Source organism: Mauremys reevesii, linkage group 6 (genome assembly GCF_016161935.1).
Source record: "Mauremys reevesii isolate NIE-2019 linkage group 6, ASM1616193v1, whole genome shotgun sequence".
Lineage (NCBI taxonomy): Eukaryota > Metazoa > Chordata > Testudines > Geoemydidae > Mauremys > Mauremys reevesii.
Window position 1 is genome coordinate 81,135,721 of NC_052628.1, and position 13,598 is coordinate 81,149,318.

The following is a 13,598-nucleotide window of genomic DNA, read 5'->3' on the forward strand; positions in this document are numbered from 1 at the left end:
ATGCTCATGCTCCAAAACGTCTGTTAGTCTATGAAGGTGCCACAGGACTCTTTGCTGCTTTTACAGATCCAGACTAACATGGCTACCCCTCTGATAAATGCATACAAGATATTGTTTAAAATTACAGTAAATTAGATGGCATCTTTGATTTATAACTCTTTTAACACCAGCGTGAAAGATCTCGTACACATACATATTATTCTTATCTCCTCCCTCCCTCTTTCTCTTCTGCTGTTGCCCCATGAAAGAGCTCATGGTTGAGTGACATCATTGTATTGTGACATCAGAGTTAAATTAGTTTTTTTTATGACAGACTAAATCTGTGCGGCTCTCTTTTTCCTTTCCCTTTTTTCTGCCCTATTTCCCTTCACTCCTCCACTCGCCTCTTCAACCTTTTGCTGCCACCCTATGTACTAGATATTACTGTGTGGACCATCTGTGACCTCAGAGGTAGGGTCACAATAAACAAGGTAACCTTCCTCACTATATGACTATATAAGCCCAGATTCTTAGCCTATGTTAACGCGATACACAGAGAATTCCTCTTAAAGTGGCAAAGAGAGAGTTGAAAGCTATCTTAAGGTAACAGTGGAGAATCCAAATAGTGTAGCAGAACCCTGAGTTGTCATAACCAATCATACACTGGCCCTTTCTAGCTGCACTTACATGGGTACATTTTTGGTCAGGATGTAGAGTGTTCTAGGACAGGGATGGAGCTGTGTGCACTTCCAGGAGGGCAGTTATTTGCTAACATAAGTTACAGCAGCTGGTGTGAGTCTGGTATGTGACAGCACCCAGGGGTCAGCCTACCCTACCTCTGCCTTTCCCCACATCCCTGGGTGTGCTAATCACTGCTCTGTTTCACCTGGGGGAGTTAGACATAGGTTACTACACCAGTAAGTGTCCATGAGGTAGCCATGAGTAATGGACTAACACTGGAAATCTGAATTTAAATGATGGTGGCAATGTTGTGAAAACATCTCTTGAATTCATGGCAGAATCTGGATCCTAGTCCCAATCCAACCTTGAATTCATAGCCATATACTAGCCCAAACCTAACTCAGATACATGTATGCCCACTGAGATGGTGGGCAGATCTTTATTTGAAAGTGTGTGGCACAACACAATGAGCCAAATTCTCAGCAGGTATAAATCAGAGTAGCTCCTTTGAAATTAATGGAGTTGCTCCAATTTACACAAATCCAATATCTTTCTATAGCAGTGTTGATTCTCTTTAGCCATAGAACTGGAGATGCAGTGCAAGAACAATGATGTTGTGTGTTACACAGTGTACAGAGCCGTTAAGAATAAAACAAAGTATATTTCATGAAGAAAAAAATGAAATTTAAGTTTTTTGATGAAAAATTACATATTTAAGTGTTTTAAAAAAAATGAATCTGTTTCTCACTTTGACATTTTTTCACTGGGAGAAGAGAAGTGGGGAGTAAATTAAGTAATTTTTTCCCATTGAATAAAAATTAATTAATTCCTTCAAAGGAATTAACACAACAATAGGAATTAGCTACCTATTTGGTTCCATCCAAACATGGCATGACTTACTCTTCCAAGACTGACAGCCTCAAATTAAAGAGGAATCTAAAACTTAAATATGCTGGCCTCAGAAAGGAGGAGGGGTGAGTGAGGTGGCAGCAGACTGATACTGGTGCCCAAAATGATTGAGACTCAGAGAGAACACATGACTTGAGCATGCTGGCTCTCCCAACTCAGAGATGGGAATAAACTGGACCTACCTAAATTATGGATAGAAAGATTAAGTTTAGATAAGGAAATGGACATTTTACACTCTTTGTGTTAAATCCATTTCCCTAAATGTTGGGTTCCCTTTGGCAATTAAATGCTGCTTGGGTTTGAAGAAGTTATTTTTGAGTCACTTAAATCAGTTACTAGCACAGGCTCCACAGGTGTCCAATGCAGTTGGGCCTGTTGGATTAACATGGTTGCTAATTTTTTCCCCTACTGTTACTCACACCTTCTTCTCTACTGTTGGAAATGGGCCATCCTGATTATCACTACAAAATTTTTTTTTCTCCTGCTGATAATAGCCCACCTTAATTGATTAGTCTCATTAGAGTTAGTATGGCAACACCTATTTTTTCATGTTCTCTGTGTATATATATCTTTCAACTGTATTTTTCCACTGCATGCATCCAATGAAGTGGGTTTTATCCCACGGAAGTTTATGCCCAAATAAATTTGCTAGTCTCTAAGGTGTCACAAGTACTCCTCATTCTTCTCATTAAAGCTCTTTACTAGAATCCTTTCAGATGTGAGACTATTAAATCCTTGCTCCAACAACAGCAAAACCATTATTACTCTTGTTAAAATCCTTCTCTTCATGTAACATTCATATCCTTTAAGCTCCTCAGGGTTACCAGTAACCTGTATAATAGTAGTATCCACTGTTAAAAACTATTCAAATATTGCTAGCTGGAAATGCTTGATTACATATATTTTAAAAACTTTGGGGGTAGAGGGAAGCAATGTAAAATGAAGATACTAAATGTGTAATTTTTCCACAATTCATTCGAAATTTTGCATTTAGGCAACCAAATACCTGTACAAAGTGTCTGAATTTGTTAAGTGTTAATTTTGACATCTAATTTAGCTGCCCACATTTGAAGCTTGGGCTCCCTAGTATATTTACATATAAACTCTGTCTCTTATTTACGATATGGAAAATATATTATTTCTGGTTATGTATTGTATCAGTTGTTTACCAAAACTCCATGGGTAAAATACTATTGAAATCAATGGGAGTATTTTGGTTTCACCTTATTTCTGTACCTTTTCTATGGTACTGTAATCCTGAGATTACATCCTACAGATGTAAGAACAAAATAAGGTTAAATGTGGCCCATGTAGGCTAACAATGTTGAGGCCCAGTGTTGGGGTGTCTACCCCACCCAAGGTCAGAATAGGTAACATGGGCCAATTAACCCTGTGCCAGGCTGCATCTGGAGTAGAGTCGGGGCAGATGAGGTATGGTGGATGAGGAAAACCAGCTGCACAGCAGCAGACTGAACTAATATAAAGTCAGTAAGTAGAGTGCAAGAGGGGACTTCAAGAAGGATTTCTGTAGTCATTCCGTAGTGAGGAGGGGAGTAGGCTAGAGATAAGGTGAAGGTCTAGGAGGAGAGTATGCTGTGGTTTCCTCTAGCAAGCCACTGGGGAAATGGTATAGTCTGGGCAGTGGAATGGAAGATTGCCTGAGACAGATCATCTAGTGGAACTTTGATACCCTAGAAGGGGAAAACTATAATGACCTGTTAGACCTGTCTGGAGGACCAAACCATGAAGAGGGAATACTCTGAGTTGTGAAGATGGAGTAATTGAGCCCAGAGAGGGGGAGAGACAGGGCAAACGACCAAAGGAGGGGGCATGGGGTGGTTGAGAGTGAATCCCCAAATGTGGCCAAAATGAGGTGCCAGAAGACTGAGTAGTAAATCCTCTGATAGGTCCCAAATTCATTCAGTGACTTCTGGCACATAGCTGGTGGAATCACAATCAAAAGCTGGGGGCCCTTCCAGAAATGAGCAGTCGTAAGTCTGCTTCTACATTGTTGGGAGGTGATGTCCCAAAATGTGGGGGCCATTTAAAAAAAATTCCCTCTCTTGCTTATTCAGGATTTGCTGCTTGAACTGAACTTGTCCTCTTGACAGCAGCTACTATTCTTATTTTCAACCTTCCTCTCCTGGCAATGATAAATATAAGAGATTTGGGGAGTGTATCTTGAAAGCACAGCTTCAGTGTAAGGGGAATATGTTGTGAGATAAGATTTGTTTCCCAGACAGAGACTATGTATGTCTCCTTTTATCTTGTACTACTTTTTCTTAGACAGTAAAATTGGCTAAGTTTGGTTGTTTGGTCTCAAACATTTTTAATAATGAACTGCACATGTAGTCAATTATTTGGCTATACTTTTAGCAATGGCTTGCTCGAGCCTCTCACAGTTCTTGGTGCTTACCAGTCTGCGTATTGGCTAGCTCTACAGAACAGCTGAGCTTGCCCTGTCCCCCTTATAGTTCCTGTGTGTGAGTGGACGAATCTTCCCTCCTAAAGCAACAAAGCATGCTTCAGGCCAGGGCTACAGGGGTTCAAAGGACTTTCCTTATAATGATTGCGGGGGGGGGGGGGGAAGATGGGCACTGAAACCAAAAGCAGGGAGTCTATATATCTCCTGTGCTTTCAAACTCTGGCAACCAAAGACATACACGTTATGCATGGCACATATAATTGGCAGTGGCTGGCTGCCCCACTGCCCACCTACGTTTGGCCCTGCCAGCCCTCTCTCATGACAGCGGGGCCACAGAGCCAAACCTGCGTGGGCAGTGTGGCTGCTAGTGTTGCTGCTCCTTGCAACTGTTGTGGGAGTGCTTGACTTTGCAAAACCTAATGTTCTTTTATCATAGTTTTTTGTGTGTAATACTTGTATAAAGATGCCTATACCTGTGTAACATTCCCTTTCACATATGAGAATAAACTATAAGCACCTTATACCAATGCACCAGCATCCACTCTAGGATATTGTACTGTTTTTACTGTACCACTATAGTTAAAGTGGTCCAACTTTTGTATGGGTTAATCTTGCCCATTGTTCTCTTTTGCTTTGCTTTGAATTATATGAAAACATCCAGGAATTTGGCATTATTTGAAAGCAATCAGGTAAATTGTAGTTTACTGAATGACACGTAAAATTCTCACCTTACCATGCCTCAGGTTTATTCTGAGGTGTGGACTGGAAGTAAGATGCCAGGCTAGAATTCAAAGTGACCATTTTTTGTTTCCACTCAGCACAAGCCTAGATGCCTGCTGAGAGTGCAACAGAGTGGGAAAACTTTAAGCAATCAAGTAAAAGAAAATAGAACTATTTCCCCTTTTCCCAGAGAGAGAGCAAAACTGAGCTGTGACTGGTAAGAAAAAAAACGTTCTTGAAGCTGTGTACTGAATACTGATACAGAGAAAGCAGTATTTTATTTGGGCTTAATTTTCGGTTACAAGGACCACAGTGAATGAAGTTGCAGCTCGAGGAAATTAATGCTAGTGAATGTAATTTCTGAACCTGGAACAGGTTGCTTTTACTTGGAGGGATGGGAGGGGGAAATCAAGTTTCTCATTTACTGCAGAAATGTTAAGGTGGAAAGAGCAGAGGAGAGATGTGAATTTTGCTGTTTTTCTTCTCACCCTCTCGGTGCACTGTGTTAGCTACACTCTGTCAGATAGTGTTAAAGCACATCGTGTTATGCCTGGTATGATGTGACAAGACAGTAAGACACAATGCAAAGAATATTAAAATAACAAACATTCAAACACCAAACATTTCTTGTCATTGCCCTTGCTGATCATTTCAAGGAGCAAATGCCTCGAATCCTAAGAGGTTGATCTCTTCACTAAAATAGCATACAGTGCTTATCAGGTCTAGAGGCCATCTTTGAAATCCATAGTGATGTGCCATTTTCTGTATGAAAACAGGGTCTTCCATGTATTTCAGTTTGAGGCACTCTAAGTTGTCTCTCAAATTTATTGGCATGTGCTTATCTGGGGGGAACAGATGTACTGATAAGTCTGGAACACACAGATACTGGAATTATCATACCAGCTTAGATGTCTTGTCCATTTAGCCAGTAGGCATCCTACCTTTTTGGTCACTAGCCAATACCTGATGCTTCAGAGGAAGCACCTCACAATGTGCTTGGTCACTTTGTAATGATAAACATTGTTTGCTTCAATAACACATGAGCAGCTTCTAAAAATAAAAATGTGAGAGACTAGAACTTGGTATTAGGGATGTGATGAATATTCAGCCTGGGTTCAAATTTGTACAAAGTTGCAGCCTCTGAAACTATTTGGAATATCTTGGATAATGACCTGAAATATATACAGGGCTCAGATAGTTTAAATCAGCTTAACTCCTTAAATGGTTACTCAAGCTTCTAAGTCATATTAAGGCGTTCATGGTCTGATTTCTTAATGTATGGAAGTCAATGGGAGTAGCAGGTGCTCACAATCTTTTTTTTTTTTTTTAAATCAGTCCATCAGATGCTTTAAGAAACTAAGCCATCTTAACTCTTTAAAGCAGTCTAAATGGTTAAGATGACTTCAGATCCTCAAGGGGAGCTTTAACACATCTTAGCGCTTAAAGCAGCTTAAATTGTTAAACTACTTTCAGGAGGTAAGGCAGTTGAAGAGTTTTTAAATCAGGTTATTACTCTTTAGCCGGGTCACTAATAGGTGTTCAGCCAAATGAGTTTCCAATCATTGCTGACTGAACAACAAAGTGCTGACTAGAAGGCAAGAATGGAAAGGTGGAAATATCAATATGTTGGTTGGAGTTTGGATTAATTAACAGTTGAGAGAGAATGACAGGATTTAACCTTTACGGGACAATAATGAAAACAAGCTGCATAGCTCATCCTGTTGATTTTTCTTATTGATGCACATACAGATTCTGATTATTGTGTGAAGGTTGGAAAGGAGAACTGATGTCAATAAAATTCTAAAACTAAACATAAAACATCAGTTTTTTCTGTCCATTGCAGATTACTTTGGTTTTTGTTTACAGCAATGAGAACAACGCTCGGTAAAATACACAGATTATATAATGTAGGCTTCTTTTGTATAGTCAATTTTGGTTTTAATCTATTGTTGTATTTGAAGTTTAAATTATGTGTTTGATCATATTATTCATTGAAGCATGTATTTTTTTTAATGCTTGTGAGTCAGCAGTTTGTTATGATGAAAACCCTTATTAAATAGTCTGAATGGATTCACAAAGTATATAATATACCATTGTTTGTTTATGAAGCACTGTGAAGATTAATCTAAACTGAAGACATAATTTAGGGTATAATGTTGATGGCAGAACAGTATACGAGGCAACAAAGCGGCTTTTGAAGGTAAATAAATGATTAAGCCAAATAGGGATGTATAACTGTACAAGTAACTTATTGTGACTATAGTCTCATGCAAAGTATTATCCTTATGTTCCAAGAAGACTTATTAAAGCACAACATAAAATGTTTTTCTTGTTTTATCAAGGTTTACAATATAGAAATATATGAATTCCCATATGGGATCAGATGTGTGGGCCAATATGTTTCTGAGAGTGGCTTGCACCAGACGCTTCAGAAGAATGTGTAAAAGTTCTGTAGTGGGCTTTGATCTACTCTCCTTTGAAACTGGAATACAAAGAAATAGAGTGGATTTTCCTTCTTGCATAGGTGCCCAGAAGGAGATATATATGCTGTATGGTTCTGAGAGTGACTAATAACAAGCTGTGCTACCCAATTGTGTTTCTAATTTACTACTCACTGACGTGTCCACTTATGTTAGATTCTCAACACCCCACGACCCCCCATTGTAAAGTTATTATTTCCCCCTCTTGCTTGTTATCATACAGTCAACTCCTATCTGTGTCCTCACTTACATTATATAGAGAGGTCACTTCATTTTAAGTATTGCTTTTCTCCATATTGGATTTCTCCTTGCCAAAGCCTTTCCACTCAGCTGCGTGTTCTCACGTTGATGCACAGAGACCTTTTATGGTCTTAAATACTTGCTAAAAGCATTAAAAGGTGTGTAAATGCAACTATGTGCCCTATTGCTGTAAGAGCCCTATCATGTTTCAGGCGTTTAGTGTAGATTTAGGGGTTTGAAGACCAGAGGGACCATTCATGCTCACTTGCAAAACACAAGCCCGAGAATTTAACTTAGCAGGCTGAAGTCTTTGAAAATAGGAGGGAGAAATCTATGGCCAGCAGAGTTAAGGACAATGAGGGGTTTTCTTTAAGTATATTTGGAACAAAAAAGAATCCCAACGATGGTATCGATCCATTATTAGGCGGAAATGGTAAAATATATCAGTACAGGGTTGAAAATGTGTGGTTTCTGAGACAGCCATATTTCTTTTCTAGGACATGACTGACTAATGTCTCCATTTGCTTTTTATTTGCTTTACACAATTTATGTACAAGGCCCTTTTTAGGAATGAGAAATTACATCTCATTAATTTGTCCACTCTTGTGGAATAAATAATTCTCTATTTTTTATGTATGCTTTTATTTCAAATTAACTCTGGTTGGGACAATTTATGTTGACTTGAATTTGGAGGGTTGAATTTAGTCTAGAGCAGGGGCAGGCAAACCTGAGGGCTGCACTGGGTTTCAGAAATTGTATGGAGGGCCGGTTTGGGGAGGCTGTGCCTCCCCAAACAGGCAGGCATGGCCCGCTCCCTCTTCCCCCTACAGGTCTCACCCCGATGGCCCCCTGGGACTCCTGCCCCATCCACCCCCCAGCTCCCTGTCCTCTGACCTGCCCCGGACCCCCCACTCCTAACTGCTCCGCACCACCCCATCCAACACACCCTCTCATTCCTGACTGCCCCTCCCCGACCCCTGCCCCATCCACCCCCCTGCTCCCTGACCGCCCCCGGAACTCCTGCCCCTGACTGCCTCCCATCGTCTCATCCAACCCCCCCCCCTTCCTGACTGTCCCCACAGGACCCCTGCCTCCATTCAACCCTCCTTTTTCCTGCCCTCTGACTGCCCCAACCCCTATCACACCCCTGGTCCCTGACCACCACCCCAAACTCCCCTGCCCACTATCCAGCTCCCCCTGCCCCCTTACTGCACTGCCTGGAGCACCAGTGGCTGGCAGCACGGCTGCACCATGATAGGCAGCTGCGCCACCTGGCTGGAGCCAGCCACATACCATGCAGCACAGAGCACCGGGTCAGGCCGCGGCTCTGCAGCTTCACTGTCCCAGAAGCTCACAGCCCTGCCGCCCAGAGCATTGTGCCGGTGGCATGAGCTGAGGCTGTGGGGGAGAGGGAACAGCAGGGGAAGGTCCAGTGGCTAGCCTCCCTGGCCAGGAGCTCAGGGGCTAGGGAGAATGGTCCCACGGGCCATAGTTTGCCCATCTCTGGTTTAAAGTATCTATATGGAATAACTTTATCCACATAAAAGAATGTGTTTAATAACTAGATCCACCTTTCCTGTGTGCACTCTAGTACACAGAATGTTATCTCTTAATAATGTATAAAGGAAACCTTTGAAGGTGGGTTAGTACCACTGTCAAAACAAAAATCATGTTCTGGGTTTTATCTGCATACAGATAAGCAAGATGCCATTTTGTTGAAACTGTAGCATTCCAATTTGAAAACTCGTTAATACCAAAGGTTCAAAATGTCTCACTTTTTAATAAAAGATCTTTGTTGACCAAAGGGAACAAAAAGCAAATGTAAATGTTAGGAAAAGCTTTTAGGCTTTTCCTATTCTTAGTACTTCATGCAGTATTCAATACATCTTATGTTCTCCCCTCACAATGGCAACTAACAACTTAAAAGAAAGCTACTTTAATCACCATAGGGCCTGACAGTCCTGGTCCTTAGGTTCTATGAGCACTGGTTGCTGTGTGCTTGCTATTATCTACACTCATAAATATGATGGTCAAATGTTTAAATCACAACTACTGCTGTGTAATAATCATTGAAATACCCAAACTATCATTTTGGTTGTGAATTTTTAAGTCTGTAAGCTTAAAGCTTTACAGGGCTGCCCAGAGGATTCAGGGGGCCTGGGGCAAAGCAATTTTGGGGGCCCCTTCCATAAAAAAAATTGCAATACTATAAATACGATATTCTCGTGGGGTCCCCTGCGGGGCCTGGGGCAAATTGCCCCACTTGTCCCCCCTCTGAGCGGCCCTGAAGCTTTATAGATTTCTAGATTGACTTGAGTGTTTCCTTGGTTTTTAATTATTCTTTATAATGCTGCATCATATGAAGTGACTTACAACCCAAGGGAAAAAAGATAAAAACTGATGTATACATTTTTGTAGAAGCTTTTATTTAAAGTCTTCACTTGAGTTTCAAGGCTTTTAGTCACACAGAGAGTAAATTTGAGGGGAAGTTAAAAGGAAACACATCCTTAGATATGGTTTGAAATAGCAGGCTGTTTGTTTTGTATTTGGCTAAATATTTCAAAGTGGATTTTCAGAAAAAAAAAATTAAACGGCAGGGCTATAGAAATGCAAGGAACAATTATTTCACAACCTTATGTTACAAAAGTTGTTTAACTTTCCTGCTTCACAGAAACTACCATTCTAGGAATGAAAGCTTAGGTATATTCACATGTAACATATACAGCTGTTGAATTAGAGACTTATCAACCTACAGGCAAAATTCTTCACTTCTATCTTCACTGCAAATTTTTGCTGCATATTCCATTCATTGTATTTGTATAACAGAACATACAGAGAGGCAATATGAGATGAGAGCCATAGTATGCTGTATTCTGTCCTGCATTTTTGTCATTCAGAAATACTTTAAAACATATATCTGAGCAATGCTTCATGCAAAGGAGGGAGAAATCTATGGCCAGCAGAGTTAAGGACAGTAAGGAGGGGTTTTCTTTAAGTATATTGGGAACAAAAAAGAATCCCAATGATGGTATCGATCCATTATTAGATGGAAATGGTAAAATTTCAATAATGCAGGGAAGGAAATATTGGATGTTATTTCTGTAAGAGATGCCCTAGTTAAAAATAAATTATTTTGGGGAAGTTCTATGTCCTGAGTTATGGTGGAAGTCAGACTAGATGATCACAGTGGTCCCTTCAGGCTTTGGAGTCTATGAACTGTAACCAGCTATGCAGAAAGCAGAAGCCAGTATAATATATTTTCCCTGGTCAATTTGTTGAACTTTGGTGACATTACAGAGAAAACAAACTTATTTTTGAAGATGAAAGCAGGAAATATTGTAAACTGACAATGTCTGGCATGAATCACGCTACATTACCTACTTAATAAAGAAATATATTGTAAGGTATGCCAGCTCTGGTGTTTATATACAGGTATAACTTTTCATATTCAAAATGAGATCCTCTGTAACCGAGCCCTTGAAAAAAGGTTAGAAAAATGTATTAGAATTAATGTTATAAAAAGAGATGAAGAAAGATTTACTCTGATCAGATACTGTAATAATTGTAGCAAAGTGTAATGATTGCTGCCAATTCTATATTCCATTCAGGTTTCCTTTGAAGTAGGAAAGTCACTCAAGCAAAATATGGGAGGAGGGGTTTCTGGAAAAAGGAAACAGATTCAAAGAGCATCAACAGTAAATAAATTGATTGTGAAAATTGAGTGGAACAGAAATCTAGGCAAACTGACTGAATGGAGAATGCAGGAATCTAAAGGAAACACTTAAAGTATTTCTGTAAGAAACTTCATTTAATATTTTTAAATTCTTGTATATTGAGTATGGGAACTGATAATTGTAGTAGTGTCTACCGTTGTTTTAAATTCATTTTAACAAAATTATTTTTTCTTTAAATAATATGGGCCAAATTCCACTCTCAGTCCCACTGTAACAAAATATCTTAATGTCCCTCAGAAGAAAAAGTGTTTGTGGATTATCAATTAGATAATTAGACCCCTATTAACCAAGTATGAAATTTAGCCCTATAATAGTAATGTATTTAGAAAGGGCTCGATTTATATAAAAAAAATAGGTGAGGGGGATTATGAGCATCACCATGCCTAACTTTAAGGTGCCTAGAAACTCAGTAGGATTCACAAAGCCTTGCCTAGGCTCCCTCCATGAGGAATGGGAACAGATCGGCATCCAAGAAGGGGATGCACAAAAGCTAGCATGCTAGGTGGCTTGTCTTAACTAGTCAAGGGAAGATGCTGAAGAGAGGAGTATGTGCTAATCCCCGCCCCTTTCTCAGAGAGAGGCTCCTAAATCTGGTGTGCAGAGAGATGCCTCTGTCTGCTGGGAATTATCAGCTTCAAACCTTCTCAAAGTTATGTGCCTATGCTAGTTTAGCAAGAAGCTGGGTGGAGGCAGAGAAAGGAGGAGGAGGAGGAAGACCTTCCTTATAACTTTTAGCCCAGTGGCTAAGGCTGCCAACAGTTTCAGACACTTAAATCTAAAATCTATTAGCAAGAGTACTTGAGTTGATACGAGCTCAGGATAAAGCATGAGAAGAAATGCTGTTTCTCATGTATCTATATCCAAATCATAAGAGCCTTTACAGATCAAAATAAAGACCCTGAATTGCAAAAATTCTTATTTCCCTTAATGGCTTCATGTTTGCACTGCACAGGAGGAGTGCTAGAGTAGACTATGCAACATGGCGACTTCAAGGAAGAATATATTGTAAATGTAGTGGTGTTGTAGCTGTAGTGGTCACAAGACAAAGTGGGTGAGGAAATATCTTTCATTGGGCCAACTTCTGTTGGTGAGAAAGACAAGCTTTTGAACTTACACCGAGCTCTTCTTCAGGAAGCTTGAAAGCTTGTCTCTCTCATCAACAGAAGTTGGTCTACAACATATTACCTCACCCACCTTGTCTCTCATATGACCTTTTTGACTGTGTCTGAGTAGCCTAAGGGTTGATTCACCACTCTGTACACTTCGCAAGTGTCCCCACATGGGCCAAATTAGTTAATTATCAGGTGCTTAATCAATAAAGATGATTCATCTTATGAGCTGAGGACAGTTAAGAAGAGAGAAGTGCAGGGTCGCAGAGAGATGAGATCTCTTCTTCCTCTCATCAGGTGTTTGGGGAGAAGGTAAGAGCCTGATGCTGTGGGAAACAAAAACTTGAATAGCATGTTGTAAATAAATTGTGAAGTGTTGAAAGACTGCATCATGAGGGGAACCTGTTCTATTACCTATGATAGGGCAATGAGAGTGAGTGAGTGTGTGTGTGTGTGTGTTCCTCCCCCATCCCCTTGCAGTTAGCAGACCAGATTTCCACTCTGTGTTTTAAAGGATATTTGAATTTATGAAATTCCATAAGAAATACTGATGCCTCTTGAGGTAGATGCTCAGTTACTGTTCGTGTGGTGTAAGAACCTGAAGAGAATTGAAGTTAGGATTTGGGATACTTCCTGTAAACAGCCTCTAACATGCAACTCTGTTGTCAGACATGCCATTACAAGCTTTAGTATTAGAATAGATCCCTTATGGTCACAGTATCAAAGATAAATGACAAATGTAAAACAATTACCCTGTTTAGCAAAGCATTGGTGTTTTGTGGTCTTCTATCACTGTTCTTAAGGTGATGCATTATTTTAATGTATTTGTATTCGTTTACACTTGAGTCTGGGTTATTGAAAGTTCTTCTCTGCTAGAAACTGTCTTTTTTAAAAAGACAACTTTAACTGCTGGCTCACTAATCTGATTTATACATGTGTGACAGCACATTAGGAAGACAATAGGAACATTCTGGTAACAAATCTGTACATTAGAACTTTACTGTTCTTGTATTTATCCAAACCAATTCAGATTGCTGTACTGTATCAGACCTTTGAGCCATCAAATCTTAAGCTTTGTCTCCAGTAATAAGTACAGTACCTGATGCTTCATAAAAACACACAAACCTCTTACAATGGACCTAATCCATTGCTGAATGCTGTACATAAAGAAAAAAATTCCTCCCTGAAAATATATGGTTGATTGTAACATTGCTTGTTTGAGTCTGTTCCTATTAAATTCATAGGACTTAATGTAATATCAGACCTCATAAAACACCTCTGATTCTCACCAAAGACTCCATGTAGTTTGGCTGATAATGTG

General features: G+C 39.9%; 1 long non-coding RNA gene across 1 annotated transcript in view; it reads left to right on the plus strand.

Moving 5' to 3' along the window:
* Positions 1-345: 345 nt before the first annotated feature.
* LOC120407474 overlaps positions 346-13,598 on the plus strand; it is a 128,382-nt gene continuing 115,129 nt past the window's right edge. Inside the window, exons 1-2 of the long non-coding RNA XR_005600013.1 lie at positions 346-470; positions 4,813-4,931. This is a non-coding gene — a long non-coding RNA (uncharacterized LOC120407474). The remainder of the gene's footprint in view (positions 471-4,812; positions 4,932-13,598) is intronic.